General features: G+C 39.1%; 1 pseudogene; it reads left to right on the forward strand.

Moving 5' to 3' along the window:
- The first annotated feature begins 473 nt into the window (after window positions 1-473).
- On the forward strand, window positions 474-1,361 carry LOC100663759 (large ribosomal subunit protein eL6-like; annotated as a pseudogene).
- The last annotated feature ends 24,498 nt before the right edge of the window (window positions 1,362-25,859 follow it).

The raw sequence follows: 25,859 nt of genomic DNA on the forward strand, positions 1-25,859 counted from the left end.
AACAAGGCTCCATTTGTGCTGTTTTAAACCACTGAATCTGAGGTAATTTGTTACAGCAGCAATAGAACCTAATACATTATCACCATATTTTTGACTGGATAAATTAAGAGCCAACTTTAATGGACCATATAACATCATGGCTTTCTCTTAATAGAAAATATCTGAGTGAAGCTTTTGTCCCTATCTGCGTTGCTGCTTCATCTTCAAGCTTTCAGTTGTGTACATGCTACAAGGGGTCTCATTTTATATAGAAGTCAGTGACTCCTACATCCAACAATATATTATAGTTTACTGCATTAACAGCTTGATTAAAAAAAAAAACTCGAAATTGTTTTGCTGATTTTAGAATAAAATTTACTACTGAAACTAATTGCCTAGAGTCTAACTGTAACTGTGACTTTTTTTTTTTTAGTGTTCAGAATGTGTCACATTACTGCTTTAAAAAAAAGATCAGCTCTTTCCCATCTTGCAAGATGGCAGGTGAAAAGCCTGAGAAGCTGGACACTAAGGAGAATAAGCCTGAAGTCAAGAAAGCAGATGCCAGTGGCAAGGCTAAGAATGGTAACCTCAAGGGCAAAAAGTCCAAGAAGGGGAAGCCCCACTACAGCCGAAATTCCATCCTAGTCAGAGGAACTGGCAGATATTCCTGGTCAGCCATGTATTCCAGAAAGGCCATGTACAAGAGGAAGTATTCAGCAGCTAAATCCAGGGTTGAAAAGAAGAAGAAGGAGAAGGTTCTTGCTTCTGTCATGAAACCAGTTGGTGGTGACAAGAATGGTAGTACCTGAGTGGTTAAACTTCGCAAAATGCCTAGGTATTACCCTACTGAAGATGTGCCTCGGAAGCTCTTGAGCCACGGCAAAAAACCCTTCAGTCAGTATGTGAGAAAGCTGCAATCTAGCATCACTCCTGGGACCGTTCTGATCATCCTCACTTGGTGCCGCAGAGGCAAGAGAGTGATTTTCCAGAAGCAGTTGGACAGTGGCTTGCTACTTGTGATGGGACCTCTGTCCCTCAATCAAGTTCCTCTGCGTAGAACACACCAGAAATTTGTCATTGCCACCTCCACCGAAATTGGTATCAGTGGTGTGAAAATTCCAAAACATCTCATGGACACTTACTTTAAGAAGAAGAAGCTGCGTAAGCCCAGGCACCAAGAAGGCAAGATCTTCGACACAGAGAAAGAGAAATACGAGATTACAGAGCAGCGTAAGGTTGATCAGAAAGCTGTAGACTCACAAATTATGCCAAAAATCAAAGCCATTCCCCAGCTCCAAGGCTACCTGTGTTCTTTGTTTGCTCTCACAAATGGAATGTATCCTCACAAGTTGGTGTTCTAGATTTCTTGCAAAGGATCGAATTAAATAACTGATACATTTAAAAAAAAAAAAAAGATCACTGAAAACCCACAAAATTATTTTTGTTAGTATTTTTCTTCCTCGTGGTATTTAAAGAGAGCTTTGCCACATTTACCATCAAATAAGTTTAAATGTCAGCATTATAACTTTTCCACAATTCTAATTAGTTAGAATTTTGGCTGGAAGGAACCAGTACAAGTCCTGAAATGAAAAGCATCACGAGTTAGGCAGGCTTCTTACATGAAAAATGTTTAACCTTCCAGAGGTTTGGGGGAAAAATGTCAATAAAATTAAAGCAATCTGGGATTGCATGTTTCTAAATAACTGAGGTTGCACAATGCAACAGCTCAACAAAAGAGTACCTAAAAATAGATGCACACCACTTGCATGGCAAAATCTCGACATAGCAAGTAATCAAATTATTGCAGAATGCGAGTGGAACATAATACCACAAAACCTGTGGGTGAGTTTTATCTATTCAGATATAGTGGCTTTTGCTTTATGTGTTATTCAGGGGCCCGTATGCCGGAAGGAGGCACTTCTAGTGGCAGCAGGGCTGGTTCTCAATGTAAAATGTGTGAGAACAAGGCCAATCACATTGACTTTTCCCATCTCCCATTACAATTATGCAGGGGACATCAGGATGAGAAGGGCATCAGGGTGACCTTAAAGGTAAAGGAAATTAGAGAAGGGATCCAGTACAGCAGTAAAATATAGTAGAGGGGCACGGAGCACTCATCAGTCAGGGTCTGTGGCTGCAAGTAACAGAAACCAACCCTAACTTCACGGGAAAAGGAATTCACTGAAAAGTTACAGGTTTGCTCACAATTCCCTAGGTTGGAGAAAAGCAAAAATGAGGGCAAGGAATTATGGTCAACTGAGTCCACTAAGTAATACAGAGAAGATACCACTGCTGTTGATGTAAACAACCTAGATGCCCATCAACAGATGAATGGATAAACAAACTGTGGTACATGCACACAATGGAGTATTACACAACTATAAAGAACAAGGATGAATCTGTGAAGCAGCGCATAACTTGGATGAATCTGGAGGGCATTATGCTGAGTGAAACAAGTCAGTCACAAAGGACAAATATTGTACGAGACCACTACTGTAAAAACTCATGAAAAGGTTTACGTACAAGAAGAAACAACATTTGATGGTTACGAGGGAGGAGAGGGGTAGGGATGGAAAAATACTTAATAGACGATAGATAAGTGGAAACTTAAAGATACAAGTGAAAGATTAGTCCAAAGGACTAATGGACCACATCTACCATGGCCTCCACCAGACTGAATCCAGTACAACCAGATGGTGTCTGCTACCATCACTGACTGCTCTGACAGAGATCACAATAGAGGGTTCCGGATAGAGCTAGGCAAAAATGTAGAACAAAATTCTAACTCAAAAAGAAAGACCAGACTTGCTGGCCTGACAGAGACTGGAGAAACCCTGAGAGTATGGCCTCTGGACACCCTTTCAGCTCAGTAATGAGGTCACTCCTGAGGTTCACCTTTCAGCCAAAGATTGAACAGGCCCATGGAACAAAACAAGACTAAAGCGGCACACCAGCCCTGGAGCAATGACTGGAAGGCAGGGAGGAAAGCTGGTAATAGGGAACCAAGGGTTGAGAAGGTTAAGTGTTGACATGTCATGAGGTTGTTAACCAATGTCATAGAACAACGTGTGTATTAACTGTTTGATAAGTAGTATGTTCTGTAAACCTTCATCTAAAGTACAGTAAAGAAAAAAATTAAAAAAAAAAAAAGATACCACTGCTGCCAACATTAAATGTTGGATGCCATGGGTTTCTCCGCCACTGCCTCTGGCACTAGACATTGAAAGCCACTGCTGGCCCTAGAAACTAGGTATTACTGCTGCTTCTGCTGATGATGCTGCTGCTGATATTACCACCACCCATCACCAAAGCAGATTTGCTTCATTGCCTGCTCCTTTGCATCTTACTAAAAGTTATAAGAGGATATGTTTGTCTGATGTAATCTAGATCATGTGGTCACATCCTAGGTGAAAGGAATCCTGAGAAAGCAAATATTAAGCACTGGTCTAAGAACCATCTCTTTGTGTTCCTTAGTGTCAAATGTGCTAATTTCATATCTCCTTCTTTGAAACTATTATTCTCACAATGCCATCATTGTTTTGAGCCTGTTTGTATTGAAACAACATATATCTTCTTGTCTCTGCAGTTCCCTATTTACTTCATGCTGGTTACATCATTACTCCTGAGACTGAATTATCCTCCTTGCTGACTTCCAATGACTCTCTCCAAGGTTACTCCTTTTCTTCTCAAAGATTGATGATACCCACAAATTCATTCTTACCCAGAATATGCAGGAAAGTGTGAATAATAATTAATGGGTTAAATTTATTGTTCAGAATTTTATAGCATAAAACGTAAAGCAACATATCTTCCATCTCAAACTCTTTAAGACTTAATCACTGCATTCTTAGAATGTGATCATTTTTAGAGTTTCTACAGTCCTGTCTTCCACACTCCACATCATCAAAGAGGACAAGCAAGGAATCCATAAGTAAAGGGAGAAGAATGGCATTTATGCAAGGAACGTGTATCCCTTATCCCACATGAATTAAGATCAGCCCAAGAGAGCATCTGATGGACCTATTAACATTACATGGCAGGAATATCGATATTCCTGAGCACTGCCTGACACCAGTGAGGGGCCTGTGGAGGAGGTGGGGTGACCATCCTGGGTGGGGGGTGGGAAGGTACACAGGGTACAAGAGGTGTACAATCCTCCCTGTACAAGTCATGGAGTCTAAGGGCTGTACTATGTGCAACAACAACTTGTTTTTGTAAACGTTTTGTTCATTATTGCTTCTCTATTTCATTACCCCTGACTTAAAATAATGCTCCAAGGAAAATTCTAAGGAGTCACAAATACTTTAAAAATACATCTACTCCAATCTTAGTGAATTTGAGGGCATTATGTCTTTCATCAACTCTCTTGATCTCCAGTTTAAACATCCTGCTCCTCCTGTTCAACTACACATAAAATTTAGCAACTCGCTAAAACCTTAGAATGGTCAATATTTTGAAAAATACATGTATGATGTTGCCTGCAGAGAAAATTATTAAACAATTGAATTGAATACAAAAATGAAAAAGTAGAAGTCACTAAGTATTTGCTGACTTATCTGGCCTGTTGCTGAACAAACATATAATATCAGCTGACATCTGAATAAATCTATCTTCATAGATATAAATTTGTACTTTTGACCTTATATTTTGTGCTTCTATTAGCTGTGAAAGGAACCCCAGTGACGCAACAGTTAAGTGCTAGGCTGCTAACCAGAAGGTCACTGGTTGGTACATACAGCCACTTCAGGAGAAAAAGATCTGGCAATCTGCTCCTGTAAAGATTACAGCCTAGGAAGCCCTATTGGACAATTCTACCCTGTCCCAGAGGGTCACTGTGATTTGGAACCAAACCGACGGCGCACAACAGTAGCTGTGATCAAAGCATCCTATTGCTAATTATACAGGGGTCGCTAGGAAACAATGTCTGCTAGAGACTGGTTAGATCAAATCATGGGGAAAATTTAAGTATAAAGTAGAATTAGCAAAGTTTTAAAGGTTTTGATGATGTTGAGTTTGTTATCTATATAATGAAATATTTTTAGCACAATACACTGGATTTTGTTACTTTATATTATTTTATATTGTCTTTTTTTTCTATAGAACAATGTTGATGTTTTATCAGAAATTTATCATTAGTCTTTTTTAATATGTGATTTAATTTTTTTCTTCTTGTTAAGTGTGATTGTTTTCTAGCTAGGTAGCAGAATTTTATCTAGTGAAATGAAATGCCATCTCTGACTTAATAATGTGAACAATAAGAAAAATAAAAATAAGATTACTTAACAAAAATTTGGATAGCAATGCCTTCTAGTTCATTGAAGAAAGGATGCACGAGTAGCTAAGTGTAGTCCTACCTGTAAGATAACATTCTCTAGTTAAGTAAATACATATTTATACACCATCTACAGATAGCTGAAGCATATGAAGAAAGAATCAGAAGTACTCCCAACAGAAATTCCTTTAATTTTTGATACAGACCTAGTTCTTCATCCTTGAGAACAAGAAAATAGTTTGTATAAAGACGTGTTCTAAATTCTTCCAACAGTGCACTTCCTAGCTGCTCCAAGTAATACATCTTGTCCTTGTATGTGAGAAAGCGTTTAGTAAAACCAGATGGCCAACTGTTTTCCTGTCTTGAAGCACTTAAAACTGGCAATAATATATCTGAAGTAAAAACACTTCAGATCTAATGACATGAACAGACACTTGAAAACTCTCCGGTTCATCCATAATTAGATTACTTTGGTTAATCTCCACCCGACTCTTATTAAGCCACAGTTATCTGAAAAACATGATTATTCTAACACACAGTGAGTTCAAATCTCCTCCATCCCTGCCTTTTTGAAAGTTAATACAAAGCTTATACTGTCACTTGAAGCACTAAGGAACCACTGGGGAAATAAAACCAGAGTCTCCCAAAAAACCTAAGGCAAATTCCAGCTACTTGCCATATAACAAACTATATACTCTCATTTCAGTTCAGAGGCTCCCTCCACTAAGCACCAGAGCATATCATTCAACAACACACCAGCAGTTAGTCATCCTGTCATTACTGTTGGATATCCTGAGTGCCACCTGTGAATATTCAACTCAGAGAAATCTACAGGTTCATCAAGTCCCAGCTAGACCATAAAATCTGCACATTAAGACAAAGGAATGTTCTAGGTCAGTGCTTCTCAAACAAATCACCTACAAATCTTGTTAAAATGCAGATTCTGACTCTTCCAGTCTAGAATGGGACCTGATGGTTTGAATTTCTAATATGCTCCCAAGTGATGCTAATATGGCTGAACTGTTGACAACTTTGAATAACAAGTATCCAGGGTAAAACAATGATCAGAATTCTACTGTCACCACTCCTCCCAATTTCTCCCAGGGTTTGATCCTAACCTATTCTCATCTCCATGGCCCACCTTTCATGACACCTTTTTGTTGTTGTTGTTAGGTGCCGATAAGTCAGTTCCAACTAATAATGACCCTATGTACACCATAACGAAACACTCCCCAGGTCTGAGCTATCCTCACAATAATTGTCATGCTTGGGCCCATTGTTGCAGCCACTGTGTCAATCCATCTCCTTGAGGGTTTTCCTCTTTTTCACTGATCGTCTACTTTACCAAGCATGATGTCCTTCTCCAGGCACCGATCCCTCCTAATAACAAGTCCAAAGTATGTGAGACAAAGCCTCACCATCCTTGCTTCTCAAGAGCATTCTGGTTGGACTTCATCCAAGAAGGATTGGTTTGTTCTTTTGGCAGCCAATGGTACATTCAATATTTTCACCAACATTACAATTCAAGGGCATCAATTGTTCAGTCTTCCTTATTCACCGTCCAACTTTCACATGCACACCAGCTGATCGAAAACATCATGGCTCGTGTCAGGCACACCTTAGTCTTCAAGGTGACATCTTTGCTTTGTAACACTTTAAAGAGGTCTTTTGCAGCAAAATTTGCCCAGTGAAATGCATCTTTTGATTTCTTGACTGTTGCTTCCATGGCTGTTGATTGTAGATCCAAGTAAAATGAAATCCTTGACAACTTCAATCTTTTCTCCATTAATCATGATGTTGTTTATTGGTCCAGTTGTGAGGATTCTTGCTTCCTTTATGCTGAGATGTAATTCATACTGAAGCCTGTGGTCTTTGATCTTCATCAGTCAGTGCTTCAAGTCCTCTTCACTTTCAGGAGGCAAAGCTGTGTCATCTGTATAACGCAGGTTGTTAATGAGTCTTCCTCCAGTCCTATTGCCATATTCTTCTTCATATAGTTCAACTTCTCAGATTATGCTCAGCATACAGACTGAATAGGTATGGTGAAAGAACACAATCCTGACACACACCTTTCCTGACTTTAAGCCATGCAGTATCCCCTTGTTCTGTTCAAACAACTACCTCTTGATTTGATCTAGATGCAGGTTCCTCATGAGCACAATTAAGTGTTCTGGAATTCTCATTCTTGGCAATGTTATCTGTAATTTGTTATGATCTACACAATTGAATGCCTTTACATAGTCACTAAACACAGGAAAACATCTTTCTGGTATTCTCTGCTTTCAGCAAGGATCCATCTGATATCAGCTATGATATCCCTCGTTCCATGTCCTCTTATGAATCTGGCTTGAATTTCTGGCAGTTCCCTGTCAACATACTGCTGCAGTCACTTTTGAATGATCTTAAGCAAAATTTTATTTGCATGTGATATTTATGATGTTGTTCAATAATTTCTGCATTCAGTTAAATCACCTTTCTTGGGAGTACACATAAATATGGACCTCTTCCAGTCAGTGGGTCATGCAGCTGTCTTCCAAATTTCTTGGCATAGATAATCGAGCTCTTCAGTGCTGCATCGGTTTGTTGAAACATTTCATTTGGTATTCTGTCAATTCCTAGAGCCTTGTTTTTTGCCAATGCCTTCAGTGCAGCTTGGACTTCTTCCTTCAGTACCATCGGTTCCTGTCATATGTCACCTCCTGAAATGGCTGAAGGTTGAACAATTCTTTTTGGTATAGTGACTCTGTGCATTCCTTCCACCTTCTTTTGATGCTTCCTGCGCCATTTAATATTTTCCCCGTAGAATCCATCAATATTGCAGCTTGAGGTTTGAATTTATTTTTTCAGTCCTTTCATCTTGAGAAACGCTGAGCCTGTTCTTCCCTTTTGGTCCTCTATCTCCAGCTCTTTGCACATGTCATCATAATACTTCACTCTGTCTTTTCGAGCTGCCCTTTGAAATCTTCTGTTCAGCTTTTTACGTCATCATTTCTTTCTTTAGCTTTACCTAGTCAATGTTCAAGAGCAAGTATCAGATTCTCTTCTGACATCTATTTTGACCTTTTCTTTCTTTCCTGTCTTTTTAATGACCTCTTGCTTTCTTCATGTATGATGTCCTTGATGTCATTCCACAACTCATCTGCTCTTCGGTCATTAGTGTTCAACATATCAAATCTATTTTTGAGATGGTCTCTAGATTCAGGTGGGATATATTCAAGGTCGTACTTTGGCTGTCAAGGACTTGTTCTAATATTCTTCAGTTTCAACCTGAACTTGCATATAAGCAATTGATGGTCTGTTCCACAGTCGACACCGGCCTTGTTCTGACTGATGATACTGAGCTTCTTGTCTCTTTCCACAGATGTAGTCAATTTGATTCTGGTATATTCCATCTGGTGAGGTCCACGAGTATAGTCACCATTATGTTGGTGATAAAAGGTATTTGCTATGAAGTAGTTAATCTTGCAAAATTCTATCATGCGATCTCCAGCATCGTTTCTATCACCAAGACCATATTTTCCAACTACTGATCCTTCTTTTTTGTTTCCAGCTTTCACATTCCAGTCACCAATAATTATCAATCCATACTGATTGCATGTTCGATAAATTTCAGACTGCAGAAGTTGGTAAGAATCTTCAATTTCTTCTTTGTTTGGCCTTAACGGTTTGTGCGTAAATTTGAATAATAGTCATATTAACTGGTCTTCCAGTATGGAAAGTGTATTGATATTATCCTATCATTGACAGTGCTGTACTTCAGGACAGATCTTGAAGCGTTCCTTTTTGATGATGAATGCAATGCCATTCCTCTTCCAGTTGTCATTCCAGCCATAATAGACAATATGGTTGTCTGATTCAAAATAGCCAATACCAGGCTATTTCAGCTCGCTAATGCCTAGGATGGAAACCCTGGTGGCGTAGTGGTTAAGTGCTATGGCTGCTAACCAAGAGGTTGGCAGTTTGAATCTGCCAGGCACTACTTGGAAACTCTATCAGGCAGTTCTACTCTGTTCTATAGGGTCGCTGTGAGTTGGAATCAACTCGACAGCAGTGGGTTTGGTTTGCTTTTGGTTTAATGCCTAGGATATCAATGTTTATGCATTCCATTTCATTTTTGATGATTTCCAATTTTCCTAGATGTATACTTCACACATTTCAGGTTCAGATTATTAATGTATGTTTGCATGTGTTTTTTCTCATTTTGAGTTATGGCATGTCAGCAAATGAAGATCCCAAAAGCTTGACTGCATCCGCGTCATTAAGGTCGACTCTACTTTGAGGAGGCAGCTCTTCCCAAGCCATATTTTCAGTGCCTTCAAACCTGAGGGGCTCATCTTCCGGCACTATATCAGACAATGTTCCACCACTATTCATAAGGTTTTTACTGGCTACTTTTATTTCTTTATAGAAGTAGACCACTGGGTCCTTCTTCCTAGTCTGTCTTAGCCTGGAAGCTGAATTGAAGCTTGTACCCCATGGGAACCTGCTGGTATTTCAATACCAGTGGCATAGCTTCCAATATCACAGCAATACACAAGCCCCCATAGTATGACCAACTGACAGACAACTGTACTAATCCCAAATCCCCTTCCATCAGCTGTTGGAGCATCCACAGGGTTTGCAGCTTTGTCTTTGATCTCTAGCTTCAGCATTTCTTATCTCGGTTGAAGATTTCTTCTGCTAGTCTCTAGTCTTTGAATCCTTTTCTTCATTTTGACATCACCTCCAGGCTCTTTGAAGACTAACCAGTATCTAGATAATGAGAGTGGGAAGAAGGGCTGGACAAGGACTCAAAAGAACTATAAGCTAGGAAAGATGCCCCGCATCTACAACCTATTTGGGAGATATTAGATTCATTAAACTGAAAAAAATGTTATCAATTAAAGGAAGTATGTAGGGGTCAAGCGATCAACCACTGCTTAGGAGTTCACAGAGGAGAGTAATTAATCACAGTGGGCTAAAGTATGGGAGCTTCATGGAAAACATGAGGTATAAACTCTACTTTAAAAGCTGTATAGGTTTTAAAAGAACTGAAAAGTGAGATAGACACCTCCACAATTATAGTAGGAGACTTCAACACAGCACGTTCGGAGAAGGATAGGACATCCAGTAAGAAGCTCAATAGAGACACGGAAGACCTAATTACAACAATCAACCAACTTGACCTCATTGACTTATACAGAACTCTCCACCCAACTGCTGCAAAGTATACTTTTTTTCTAGTGCACATAGAACATTCTCTAGAATAGACCACATATTAGGTCATAAAACAAACTGTTGCAGAATCCAAAACATCGAAATATTACAAAACATCTTCTCAGCAACCACAAGACCATAAAAGTGTAAATCGATAACAGAAAAATTAGGGAAAAGAAATCAAATACTTGGAAAATGAACAATACTCTGTTCAAAAAAGACTGGGTTATAGAAGACATTAAGGAGGGAATAAAGAAATTCATAGAATGCAACGAGAATGAAAATACTTCCTATCAAAACCTCTGGGACACAGCAAAAGCAGTGCTCAGAGGCCAATTTATATCAATAAATGCACACATACAAAAAGAAGAAAGAGCCAAAATCAGAGAACTGTCCCTACACCTTGAACAAATAGAAAGCGAGCAACAAAAGAATCCATCAGGCACCAGAAGAAAACAAATAATAAAAATTAGAGCTGAACTAAATGAATTAGAGAACCGAAAAACAATCGAAAGAATTAACAAAGCCAAAAGCTGGTTCTTTGAAAAAATTAACAAAATTGATAAACCACTGGCCAGACTGACTAAAGAAATACAGGAAAGGAAACAAGTAACCCGAATAAGAAACGAGATGGGCCACATCACAACAGACCCAACTGAAATTAAAAGAATCATATCAGATTATTATGAAAAATTGTACTCTAACAAATTTGCAACCTAGAAGAAATGGATGAATTCCTGGAAAAACACTACCTACCTAAACTAACACATTCAGAAGTAGAACAACTAAATAGACCCATAACAAAAAAAGAGATTGAAAAGGTCATCAAAAAACTCCCAACAAAAAAAAGCCCTGGCCCCGATGGCTTTATTGCAGAGTTCTACCAAACTTTCAGAGAAGAGTTAACACCACTACTACTAGAGGTATTTCAAAGCATAGAAAATGACAGAATTCTGCCTAACTCATTCTATGAAGCCACCATATCTCTGATACCAAAACCAGGTAAAGACATCACAAAAAAAGAAAATCACAGACCTATATCCCTCATGAACATAGATGCAAAAATCCTCAACAAAATTCTAGCCAATAGAATTCAACAACATACCAAAAAAATAATCCACCACGACCAAGTGGGATTTATACCAGGTATGCAAGACTGGTTTAATATTAGAAAACCCATTAATGTAATCCACTATATAAATAAAACAAACGACAAAAACCACATGATCTTATCAATTGATGCAGAAAAGGCTTTTGACAAAGTCCAACACCCATTCATGATAAAAACTCTCAGCAAAATAGGAATTGAAGGAGCATCTATACAAAGTCAAGAGCCAACATCACTCTAAATGGAGAGAGCCTGAAAGCATTTCCCTTGAGAACGGGAACCAGACAAGGATGCCCTTTATCACCACTCTTATTCAACATTGTGCTAGAGGTCCTAGCAAGAGCAATTAGGCTAGACAAAGAAATAAAGGGCATCCAGATTGGCAAGGAGAAAGTAAAATTATCTCTATCTGAAGATGACATGATCTTATACACAGAAAACCCTAAGGAATCCTCCAGAAAACTACTGAAACTAATAGAAGAGTTTGGCAGAGTATCAGGTTATAAGATAAACATACAAAACTCACTTGGATTCCTCTACATCAACAAAAAACATTGAAGAGGAAATCACCAAATCAATACCAATCAGAGCAGCCACCAAGAAGATAAAATACTTGGGAATAAATCTTACCAAAGATCTAAAAGACCTATATAAAGAAAACTACAAAGTACTACTACAAGAAACTAAAAAGGAGCAAGGGGGAGTAGGCAGTAAGGTATATATATACTTATATGTGACAGTCTGACTTGATTTCTAAACCTTCACTTGAAGCTCAATAAAAGTTAATAATAAAAGGAGGCGGAGCCAAGATGGCGGACTAGGCAGACGCTACCTCGGATCCCTCTTACAACAAAGACACGGAAAAACAAGTGAATCGATCACATACATAACAATCTACGAACCCTGAACAACAAACACAGATTTAGAGACGGAGAACGAACTAATACGGGGAAGCAGCGATTGTTTCCAGAGCCTGGAGCCAGCGTACCAGTCAGGTACGGCACAAGCACAGAGAGCGGCTCCACCCCCCTGAACTTACCCCGGGAGGGGGACCAGCCGGTTCCACGGGCGGCGTGGGATGCAGCCAGTAGGAGAAGTCCCCGGGAGGCAGTAACTGGTCTTGGAGCAGAAAGAGCAGCGTCCGAGCCAGGCAACTGTCCCGCAGGGATTTGGACTGGACGCAGGTACGGCATAAACACGGAGAGTTGCTCCACCCCCCTGAACTAACCCCGGGAAGGGGACCAGACGGGTCGCGCGGGCGGCGTGGAACGCAGCCGGTAGGAGAAGTCCCTGGGAGGCAGCGACTGGTATTGGAGCGGGGAGAACAGCGTCCCAGCCGGAACACTCGGTCACGGCACAAGCACGGGGACCTGCTCCACCCATCTGAACTAACCCCGGGAGGAGGCCCAACTGGTTCTCGGGGGCGGCACGACCACGTGGCTGGAGGGACGAGAAGTCCCTGGGAGGCAGCGACTGATTTTGGAGTCGAGAGTGCACCGTCCCAGCAGGGGAGCCTTGACGCTGGGCGTGGGGCTGGAAGCGGAGGATCTAACCGTGACTCCAGCGGGCCAGACCCCACCCCGGGCAATCTCCACACAGCCAGCACACATAGGCGACGCGCCCCGCGGGAGTCTCAGATATAATAGTCATTCCAAGCAAGACAAGCAACTCTGGCTATATTCTGAGGTGCTACTCTCCTATCTCTCTGTTCCCTCCCCCACCCTCCCCAGGCGGCTTCATTAACATCTGAATAGCCTGAGCCAGAGGGAGAACTCTGACAGGGATCTGACTGCAGTTTTTTTTTAGCGGATTTCCTGGAAAAACTAGTTCCCCAGTGATGGTTTGGAGACAACAATCCATATCAAACCACTTAAAGAAGCAGACCGTGACAGCTTCTCCAACCCCCCAAACAAAAGAATCAAAATCTTTCCCAAATGAAGATACAATCTTGGAATTATCAGATACAGAATATAAAAAACTAATTTACAGAATGCTTAATGATATCACAAATGAAATTAGGATAACTGCAGAAAAAGCCAAGGAACACACTGATAAAACTGTTGAAGAACTCAAAAAGATTATTCAAGAACATACTGGAAAAATTAATAAGCTGCAAGAATCCATAGAGAGACAGCATGTAGAAATCCAAAAGATTAACAATAAAATAACAGAATTAGACAACGCACTAGGAAGTCAGAGGAGCAGACTCGAGCAATTAGAATGCAGACTGGGACATCTGGAGGACCAGGGAATCGACACCAACATAGCTGAAAAAAAATCAGATAAAAGAATTAAAAAAAATGAAGAAACCCTAAGAATTATGTGGGACTCTACCAAGAAGGATAACCTGTGGGTGATTGGAGTCCCAGAACAGGGAGGGGGGACAGAAAACACAGACAAAATAGTTGAAGAACTCCTGACAGAAAACTTCCCTGACATTATGAAAGACGAAAGGATATCTATCCAAGATGCTCATCGAACCCCATTTAAGATTGATCCAAAAAGAAAAACACCAAGACATATTATCATCAAACTCACCAAAACCAAAGATAAACAGAAAATTTTAAAAGCAGCCAGGGAGAAAAGAAAGGTTTCCTTCAAGGGAGAATCAGTAAGAATATGTTCTGACTACTCAGCAGAAACCATGCAGGCAAGAAGGGAATGGGACGACATATACAGAACACTGAAGGAGAAAAACTGCCAGCCAAGGATCATATATCCAGCAAAACTCTCTCTGAAATATGAAGGCGAAATTAAGATATTTACAGACAAACACAAGTTTAGAGAATTTGCAAAAACCAAACCAAAGCTACAAGAAATACTAAAGGATACTGTTTGGTCAGAGAACCAATAATATCAGATATCAGCACAACACAAGGTCACAAAACAGAACGTCCTGATATCAACTCAAATAGGGAAATCACAAAAACAAATTAAGATTAATTAAAAAAAAAAATACACATAACAGGGAATCATGGAAGTCAATAGGTAAAAGATCACAATAATCAAAAAGAGGGACTAAATACAGGAGGCGTTGAACTGCCATATGGAGAGTGATACAAGGCGATATAGAACAATACAAGTTAGGTTTTTACTTAGAAAAATAGGGGTAAATAATAAGGTAACCACAAAAAGGTATAACAACTCTATAACTCAAGATAAAAACCAAGAAAAACGTAACGACTCAACTAACATAAAGTCAAGCACTATGAAAATGAGGATCTCACAATTTACTAAGAAAAACGCCTCAGCACAAAAAAGTATATGGAAAAATGAAATTGTCAACAACACACATAAAAAGGCATCAAAATGACAGCACTAAAAACTTATTTATCTATAATTACCCTGAATGTAAATGGACTAAATGCACCAATAAAGAGACAGAGAGTCACAGACTGGATAAAGAAACACGATCCATCTATATGCTGCCTACAAGAGACACACCTTAGACTTAGAGACACAAACAAACTAAAACTCAAAGGATGGAAAAAAGTATATCAAGCAAACAATAAGCAAAAAAGAAGAGGAGTAGCAATATTAATTTCTGACAAAATAGACTTTAGACTTAAATCCACCACAAAGGATAAAGAAGGACACTATATAATGATAAAAGGGACAATTGATCAGGAAGACATAACCATATTAAATATTTACGCACCCAATGACAGGGCTGCAAGATACATAAAACAAATTTTAACAGAATTGAAAAGCGAGATAGATACCTCCACAATTATAGTAGGAGACTTCAACACACCACTTTCGGAGAAGGACAGGACATCCAGTAAGAAGCTCAACAGAGACACGGAAGATCTAATTACAACAATCAACCAACTTGACCTCATTGACTTATACAGAACTCTCCACCCAACTGCTGCAAAGTATACTTTTTTTTCTAGCGCACATGGAACATTCTCTAGAATAGACCACATATTAGGTCATAAAACAAACCTTTGCAGAGTCCAAAACATCGAAATATTACAAAGCATCTTCTCAGATCACAAGGCAATAAAACTAGAGATCAATAACAGAAAAACTAGGGAAAAGAAATCAAATACTTGGAAAATGAACAACACCCTTCTGAAAAAAGACTGGGTTATAGAAGACATTAAGGAGGGAACAAGGAAATTCATAGAAAGCAACGAGAATGAAAATACTTCCTATCAAAACCTCTGGGACACAGCAAAAGCAGTGCTCAGAGGCCAATTTATATCAATAAATGCACACATACAAAAAGAAGAAAGAGCCAAAATCAGAGAACTGTCCCCACAACTTGAACAAATAGAAACTGAGCAACAAAAGAATCCATCAGGCACCAGAAGAAAACAAATAATAAAAATTAGAGCTGAACTAAATGAATTAGAGAACAGAAAAACAATTCAAAGAATTAACAAAGCCAAAAGCTGGTTCTTTGAAAAAATTAACAAAATTGATAAACCATTGGCTAGACTGACTAAAGAAATACAGGAAAGGAAACAAATAACCCGAATAAGAAATGAGAAGGACTACGTCACAACAGAACCAAATGAAATTAAAAGAATCATTTCAGATTATTATGAAAAATTATACTCTAACAAATTTGAAAACCTAGAAGAAATGGATGAATTCCTGGAAAAACACTACCTACCTAAACTAACACATTCAGAAGTAGAACAACTAAATAGACCCATAACAAAAAAAGAGATTGAAACGGTAATTAAAAAACTCCCAACAAAAAAAAGCCCTGGCCCGGACGGCTTCACTGCAGAGTTCTACCAAACTTTCAGAGAAGAGTTAACACCACTACTACTAAAGGTATTCCAAAGCATAGAAAATGACGGAATACTACCCAACTCATTCTATGAAGCCACCATCTCCCTGATACCAAAACCAGGTAAAGACATTACAAAAAAAGAAAATTATAGACCTATATCCCTCATGAACATTGATGCAAAAATCCTCAACAAAATTCTAGCCAATAGAATCCAACAACATATCAAAAAAATAATTCACCCTGATCAAGTGGGATTTATACCAGGTATGCAAGGCTGGTTTAATATCAGAAAAACCATTAATGTAATCCATCACATAAATAAAACAAAAGACAAAAACCACATGATCTTATCAATTGATGCAGAAAAGGCATTTGACAAAGTCCAACACCCATTTATGATAAAAACTCTTACCAAAATAGGAATTGAAGGAAAATTCCTCAACATAATAAAGGGCATCTATGCAAAGCCAACAGCCAACATCACTCTAAATGGAGAGAGCCTGAAAGCATTTCCCTTGAGAACGGGAACCAGACAAGGATGCCCTTTATCACCGCTCTTATTCAACATCGTGTTGGAAGTCCTAGCCAGGGCAATTAGGCTAGACAAAGAAATAAAAGGTATCCGGATTGGCAAGGAAGAAGTAAAGTTATCACTATTTGCAGATGACATGATTATATACACAGAAAACCCTAAGGAATCCTCCAGAAAACTACTGAAACTAATAGAAGAGTTTGGCAGAGTCTCAGGTTATAAAATAAACATACAAAAATCACTTGGATTCCTCTACATCAACAAAAAGAACACCGAAGAGGAAATAACCAAATCAATACCATTCACAGTAGCCCCCAAGAAGATAAGATACTTAGGAATAAATCTTACCAAGGATGTAAAAGACCTATACAAAGAAAACTACAAAGCTCTACTACAAGAAATTCAAAACGACATACTTAAGTGGAAAAACATACCCTGCTCATGGATAGGAAGACTTAACATAGTAAAAATGTCTATTCTACCAAAAGCCATCTACACATTTAACGCACTTCCAATCCAAATTCCAATGTCATATTTTAAGGAGATAGAGAAACAAATCACCAATTTCATATGGAAGGGAAAGAACCCCCAGATAAGCAAAGCCCTACTGAAAAATAAGAAGAAAGTGGGAGGCCTCACCTTACCTGACTTCAGAACCTATTATACAGTCACAGTAGTCAAAACAGCCTGGTATTGGTACAACAACAGACACATAGACCAATGGAACAGAATTGAGAACCCAGACATAGATCCATCCACGTATGAGCAGCTGATATTTGACAAAGGACCAGTGTCAATTAACTGGGGAAAAGATAGCCTTTTTAACAAATGGTGCTGGCATAACTGGATATCCCTTTGCAAAAAAATGAAACAGGACCCATACCTCACACCATGTACAAAAACTAACTCCAAGTGGATCAAAGACCTAAACATAAAGACTAAAACGATAAAGATCATGGAAGAAAAAATTGGGACAACCCTAGGAGCCCTAATACAAGGTATAAACAGAATACAAAACATTACCAAAAATGATGAAGAGAAACCCGATAACTGGGAGCTCCTAAAAATCAAACACCTATGCTCATCTAAAGACTTCTCCAAAAGAGTAAAAAGACCACCTACAGACTGGGAAAGAATTTTCAGCTATGACATCTCCGACCAGCGCCTGATCTCTAAAATCTACATGATTCTGTCAAAACTCAACCACAAAAAGACAAACAACCCAATCAAGAAGTGGGCAAAGGATATGAACACACATTTCACTAAAGAAGATATTCAGGCAGCCAACAGATACATGAGAAAATGCTCTCGATCATTAGCCATTAGAGAAATGCAAACTAAAACTACGATGAGATTCCATCTCACACCAGCAAGGCTGGCATTAATCCAAAAAACACAAAATAATAAATGTTGGAGAGGCTGCGGAGAGATTGGAACTCTCATACACTGCTGGTGGGAATGTAAAATGGTACAACCACTTTGGAAATCTATCTGGCGTTATCTTAAACAGTTAGAAACAGAACTACCATACAACCCAGAAACCCCACTCCTAGGAATATACCCTAGAGATACAAGAGCCTTCATACAAACAGATACATGCACACCCATGTTTATTGCAGCTCTGTTTACAATAGCAAAAAGTTGGAAGCAACCAAGGTGTCCATCAACGGATGAATGGGTAAATAAATTGTGGTATATTCACACAATGGAATACTACGCATCGATAAAGAACAGTGACGAATCTCTGAAACATTTCATAACATGGAGGAACCTGGAAGGCATTATGCTGAGCGAAATGAGTCAGAGGCAAAAGGACAAATATTGTAGAAGACCACTATTATAAGATCTTGAGAAATAGTAAACCTGAGAAGAACACGAACTTTTGTGGTTACGAGGCGGGGAGGGAGGGAGAGTGGGAGAGGGTTTTTTATTGATTAATCAGTAGATAAGAACTGCTTTAGGTGAAGGGAAAGACAACACTCAATACATGGAAGGTCAGCTCAATTGGACTGGACTAAAAGCAAGGAAGTTTCCGGGATAAAATGAAAGCTTCAAAGGTCAGCGGAGCAAGGGCGGGGGTCTGGGGAACATGGTTTGCGGGGACTTCTAAGTCAATTGGCAAAATAATTCTATTATGAAATCATTCTGCATCCCACTTTGAAATGTGGCGTCTGGGGTCTTAAATGCTAACAAGCGGCCATCTAAGATGCAGCAATTGGTCTCAACCCACCTGGAGCAAAGGAAAATGAAGAACACCAAGGCCACACGACAACTAAGAGCCCAAGAGACAGAAAGGGCCACATGAACCAGAGACCTACATCATCCTGAGACCAGAAGAACTAGTTGGAGCCCGGCCACAATGGATGACTGCCCTGACAGGGAGCACAGCAGAGGACCCCTGAGGGAGCAGGAGATCAGTGGGATGCAGACCCCAAATTCTCATAAAAAGACCAAACTTAATGGTCTGACTGAGACTGGAGGAACCCCGGCGGCCATGCTCCCCAGACCTTCAGTTGACACAGGACAGGAACCATCCCCGAAGACAACTCATCAGAAATGAAAGGGACTGGTCAGCGGGTGGGAGAGAGACGCTGATGAAGAGTGAGCTAATTATATCAGGTGGACACTTGAGATTGTGTTGGCAACTCTTGTCTGGAGGAGGGATGTGAGGATAGAGAGAGAGGGAAGCCGGCAAAAGTGTCAAGAAAGGAGAGACTGAAGGGCTGACTCAAGAGGGGGAGAGCAAGTGGGAGTAGGGAGTGAGATGTATGTAAACTTATATGTGACAGACTGATTGGATTTGTAAACGTTCACTTGAAGCTTAATAAAAGTTATTAAAAAAAAAAAGTTAATAATAATAAAAAAAAAGAAACTAAAAAGGACACACTTCAGTGGAAAAACATACCTTGCTCATGGATAGGAAGACTTAACATAGTAATAATGTCTATTCTGTCAAAAGCCATCTATACATACAATGCACTTCCGATCCAAATTCCAATGACATTTTTTAATGTGATGGAGAAACAAATCACCAACTTCATATGGAAGGGAAAGAAGCCTCGGATAAGTAAAGCATTACTGAAAAAGAAGAAAAAAGTGGGAGTCCTCACTCTACCTGATTTTAGAACCTATTATACAGCCACAGTAGTCAAAACAGTCTGGTACTGGTACAACAACAGGCACATAGACCAGTGGAACAGAATTGAGAACCCAGATATAAATCCATCCACATATGAGCAGCTGATATTTGACAAAGGCCCAGTGTCAGTTAATTGGGGAAAAGATAGTCTTTTTAACAAATGGTGCTGGCATAACTGGATATCCATTTGCAAATAAATGAAACAGGACCCATACCTCACACCATGTACAAAAACTAACTCCAAGTGGATCAAAGACCTAAACATAAAGACTAAAACGATAAAGATCATGGAAGAAAAAATAGGGACAACATTAGGAGCCCTAATACAAGGCATAAACAGAATACAAAATGTTACCAAAAATGACGAAGAGAAACCAGATAACTGGGAGCTCCTAAAAATCAAACACCTATGCTCATCTAAAGACTTCACCAAAAGAGTAAAAAGACCACCTACAGATTGGGAAAGAATTTTCAGCTATGACATCTCCGACCAGTGCCTGATCTCTAAAATCTATATGATTCTGTCAAAACTCAACCACAAAAAGACAAACAACCCAATCAAGAAGTGGGCAAAGGATATGAACACACACTTCACTAAAGAAGATATTCAGGCAGCTAACAGATACATGAGAAAATGCTCTCGATCATTAGCCATTAGAGAAATGCAAATCAAAACTACGATGAGATTCCATCTCACTCCAACAAGGCTGGCATTAATCCAAAAAACACAAACTAATAAACCTTGGAGAGGCTGCGGGGAGACTGGAACTCTTATACACTGCTGGTGAGAATGTAAAATGGTACAACCACTTTGGAAATCTATCTGGCGTTATCTTAAACAGTTAGAAATAGAACTACTATACAATCCAGAAATCTCACTCCTCGGAATATACCCTAGAGAAATAAGAGCCTTCACACGAACAGATATATGCACACCCATGTTTATTGCAACTCTGTTTACAATAGCAAAAAGCTGGAAGCAACCAAGGTGTCCATCAACGGATGAATGGTTAAATAAATTGTGGTATATTCACACAATGGAATACTACACATCGATAAAGAACAGTGACGAATCTGTGAAACATTTCATAACATGGAAGAACCTGGAAGGCATTATGCTGAGTGAAATGAGTCAGAGGCAAAAGGACAAATATTGTAGAAGACCACTATTATAAGATCTTGAGAAATACTATAAACTGAGAAGAACACATACTTTTGTGGTTACGAGGGGGGGAGGGAGGGAGGGGAGGAGAGGGTTTTTTACTGATTAATTAGTAGATAAGAACTGCTTTAGGTGAAGGGAAGGACAATACTCAATACACGGAAGGTCAGCTCAACTGGACTGGACCAAAAGCAAAGAAGTTTCCGAGATAAACTGAATGTTTCTAAGGTCAGTGGAGCAAGGGCGGGGGTTTGGAGACTATGACTTAAGGCGACTTCTAAGTCAATTGGCAAAATAATTCTATTATGAAAACATTCTGCATCCCACTTTGAAGTGTGGCGTCTGGGATCTTAAATGCTAACAAGTGGCCATCTAAGATGCATCAATTGGTCTCAACCCACCTGGATCAAAGGAGAATGAAGAACACCAAGGTCACATGATAACTATGAGCCCAAGAGACAGAAAGGGCCACATGAACCAGAGACTTACATCATCCTGAGACCAGAAGAACTAGACGGTGCCTGGCCACAATCGATGACTGCCCTGACAGGGAGCACAACAGAGAACCCCTGAGGGAGCAGGAGAACAGTGGGATGCAGACCCCAAATTCTCATAAAAAGACGAGACTTAATGGTCTGACTGAGACTAGAAGAATCCCTGCAGTCATGGTCCCCAAACCTTCTGTTGGCCCAGGACAGGAACCATTCCCGAAGACAACTCATCAGACATGGAAGGGACTGGACAATGGGTAGGAGAGAGATGCTGATGAAGTGAGCTACTTGTATCAGGTGGACACTTGAGGCTGTGTTGGCATCTCCTGTCTGGAGGGGAGATAGGAGGGTAGAGAGGGCTAGAAACTGGAAAAATTGTCAGGAAAGGAGAGACTGGAAGGACGGAGCGAGCTGACTCATTAGGGGGAGAGTAAGTGCGAATATGGAGTAAGGTGTATATAAGCTTATATGTGACAGACTGACTTGATTTGTAAACGTTCACTTAAAGCTCAATAAAAATTATTAAAAAAAAAAAAAGCTGTATAAGGATTGGATAAGTGATATAGTGTGGGAAAGGCATTCCAAAGCATGTGAGGGTATCAGTAAATAGACCCATAAAAGACAGGCAAAGGGCTAATATGAAGTTCATGAATACCTAGTTTAAAAAAAATTAGTTCTATTCAAAGGGTGTGGTCATAAAAGGAAGCAAAATGACTAGGATGATACTACTTCCCATTTTGCCTGGGACGGTTTACTTTACACTGCTGTCTAGGCATAATTATTACAATTATTATCATAATTAATATTCCTTCTCTCACTGTTCAAGGTGATCCAATTTGTACAATATGTTTTAGAGTTCCCCAGACATAATGGAATTAGTATTTCCTCAAATGGATTAGAACTCAAATGTGTGAGCCTATAGTCCCAAGATGCCTGATTCACAAAGGAAAGAATGGATGTCTGTGAAGAAGTTTAAATGTCTCAAAAAACCACATAGTATTGTCCACTTACCTGTGATAAAACTGCACAAACTGCTAACTGAAGAAATTTTCCCGGTGTGGTTATGCTTATTATATGTGGATCAAGTTTTTATTGTAATTACATGTTATAGATACTGGATTTGTAAAATACAGACAGATTATTACATAACAAATCTCCTTATAAATGCAATATATTTTATAGTCAGATACTTTCAAAACATATTCTTGAAAGTGACCACTGGAGTATATTGAGAATGAGTTAAGAAAGCAATTGCAATTTAAGGAATGCAGATATGGTGTGGGGTAAATGGCAACAGACCCGAAAATGAAGTTAGATTCTAGGTAAATTTTAGATAGAGAATCAGCAGGGCTTAGAACCTACCTGGCTACAAAAAGTCAGAGAGAGAGAGGTAAAGGATGATATTTGAGTTCTAAGACTGGATGCCTGAAAGAAATAAGCAAAACAAGAAGGACTGCAGAGCAGGAGACAGGGAGTTCAGCATATGAGGTGATGACATGATCTTCAAGCAGACAAATGGGTACCTCATTTGATCTTTTTGCCTAAGAGATAGATCCTTCCCTTTCGCTTTTCATTTATAAAAGTCATCTGTATATTTTCTGTTATCTCTTATCTATCTCTAGACTCAGAGAAAAAACTCCATGAGAATGAATCCTTCCATTTTTGTGGGAATGTTAAATTTCTAGCTCATAATTCAAACTTCAAAGACTAGGGGATTCTAATTTAACAGTGCTTTTAAGGAATTAAGTGATTATCACAAAAAGAATTATAAATTTATGTATTGTTCACACAATATGACCATGTCCAAATTCAATGATATTTAAGAAAGGAATTTTCATTAAAAACAATAAATGTAAAGAGAAAACTGGTTTGATTTATATATGTTAGAATTAACGTGCCTTCTTTATCTAAATTCATTTTATGCCCATTATATATTCATGTTTCATTACTTCCCTTTTCAGTTCCTGGGTCAGATATACTTGCAATTCGTTCTTGCCTACATAACAAGTATGCAAGGGTTTGAATAAGGTAGAGTGTTACCTCAACTATTAAAGTTTTCTTGATCCTAGTGCCTTAAATCTTACCTTCTCTTCACTTGCCCTACAATTATGGCTCTGGTTAGTTTCCTAAGTCCAGGCTTTCTTCCCGGACTTTGGGCAGACTTTGAACACCTTTGTCCTTTGAGCATATGTTCCCTCCTGGGTCCTACTTGGGTACATGACTTCAGTATTCAAATATGCTCTGCCTTGTTTCTCCTTCTGGTTTGTAACATTATTTCAAACTCAACCATTCATACTCAGAGATGTTTCTGAGTTCCTTACAACCAGGTAGTTTAATTATCGTTCTATCCAATCCTAATTGGAATGTTGGAGTAGGAAAAGAATTTTGTGGAGTACACAGTAATTTTATAGATGAGAAAACTGAGCTCAGATAGATTAATTAGCTGGTCAGAATCACATAGCAAATGTGTGACATATCTAAGAGTGGAAGCTAAATGTCATGTCTTCTAGTTCAAAGTTCTGTTTACGACAAAAGCTTCTTTATTCCTTAGCCGTGGTCTCAGTGCTGAGGATAAATTTAACAATAGTTTGATCATTAGCATATACATCATCATATTCCTATCCTCCTACTAAGCTTCATTTATGACACACAGCTACTTCATTTTCACCTGTAAAACTGAGATACTCCTAGGGTGAAATATAATAGCTACTGAAGCAATTCACTAAGAACTAATTAAATTCAAGCAACAGAAAAATAATATATTACCAGTTTGAAAGGACATGGAGAATCTAAATTATGCTGAGTAACTATCAAAATATAAAATTAGACACAGCACAAATACATTGTCACCTTCGCAATGTTCCTGGGAATCTAGTACAATCAAAAAGAAGCTTCTGGGGTTTTATAAGAAATTAGAACTTTAAGATTTCCAAGAAGCACAGAGCTAATTAAATTGTATAGTGTTGATTCAATATTATTTCAAAAGAATAATTTGGTGTCCTAAATCGCCAACATTAATGCCCTAACAAGCTGAGAACCCATTTGCCTACAGACTTCAATTCTTTGTAAATATAAATTAAACAAACAACAACTAAAAAAATGCCAATTCCCATACTTGATAGTTGCTACAAAAAGGGGGCAAAAGAAAAGGATAAAAGTCACAGTAGAATTCCAGAGTCTCAAATACACATCTTGTTCCAGCAACAACCCACATGAATTTCATCCTTCCCCACTGAAAACCAGAATACTAATTTAAGTTCTTCAAAGCTAGCCTGGGGGTGTGTGTGTCTGTGTGTGTGTGTGGTGTGTGTCTGTGTGTGTGTGTCTGTCTGTCTGTCTGTATGTATCTGTCTGTCTGTGTGTCATGAATTTCATCCTTCCCCACGTGTGTGTGTGTGTGTGTGTTGTGTGTGTGTGTGTGTGTGTGTGTGTGTGTAAATCAAGTAAGGAATTAGAATCCTGGTCTATATGTTCCTTTCCTGACTTTTTCTATTTTCCATAGCAAGTACCAGAACGATAGGCATAAACAGTGAAATTGGAAGAATCAAAATTTGAACATCCGATCTCCCACGTCCTCAACAGAAGTACATCAATACCCATTACCCTTTCCTGTTGAGTTGATTCCGACCCATAGAGACCCTACAGGACAGAGTAGAACTGCCCCATAGGGTTTCCAAGGACCACCTGGTAGATTTGAACCACCGACCTTTCGGTTAGCAGCCATAGCTCTTAACCACTATGCCACCAGGGTTTCCAAGTACATCAGTACAAAAGATAAAACTGAGGTCTTGCTTTTTTTCTCAGGTACACTGAGTGGGGGCTGTTTGCATGTGCATCTTTAAATAATCAGGGATATAAATGACAAGCCTTCTTATAAAATGCCATTAGAATATTAACAAAGTGGACTTCGGTCAGAAGGCTTTTGAACTTTTTTGCTTTAAGGGGAGTGTGTATAGACTTCTGAACTAGTGAGAGTGTAAGAAGATACTTCACATTTATGTCCAACAGTAGGAATTGCTATGTCTCCATTTTATGCTTTTCTCCACCAATAAGTTATAATGGCATGGTTGGACTTTTTTCTTACAGTTGTAATCTCACAAATATTCACGGTAATGGCAAAAAGCCTGGGCATATAGGTCATGCCCCTTGCTACACTTCTGAAAATCTCAAGAGGAAAAAGAACACAATTCACTGAACAATTACTGTGTTCCTATTTTGGTGCTAAGGGCA

This window comes from Loxodonta africana, chromosome 1 (assembly GCF_030014295.1).
Source record: "Loxodonta africana isolate mLoxAfr1 chromosome 1, mLoxAfr1.hap2, whole genome shotgun sequence".
NCBI lineage: Eukaryota > Metazoa > Chordata > Mammalia > Proboscidea > Elephantidae > Loxodonta > Loxodonta africana.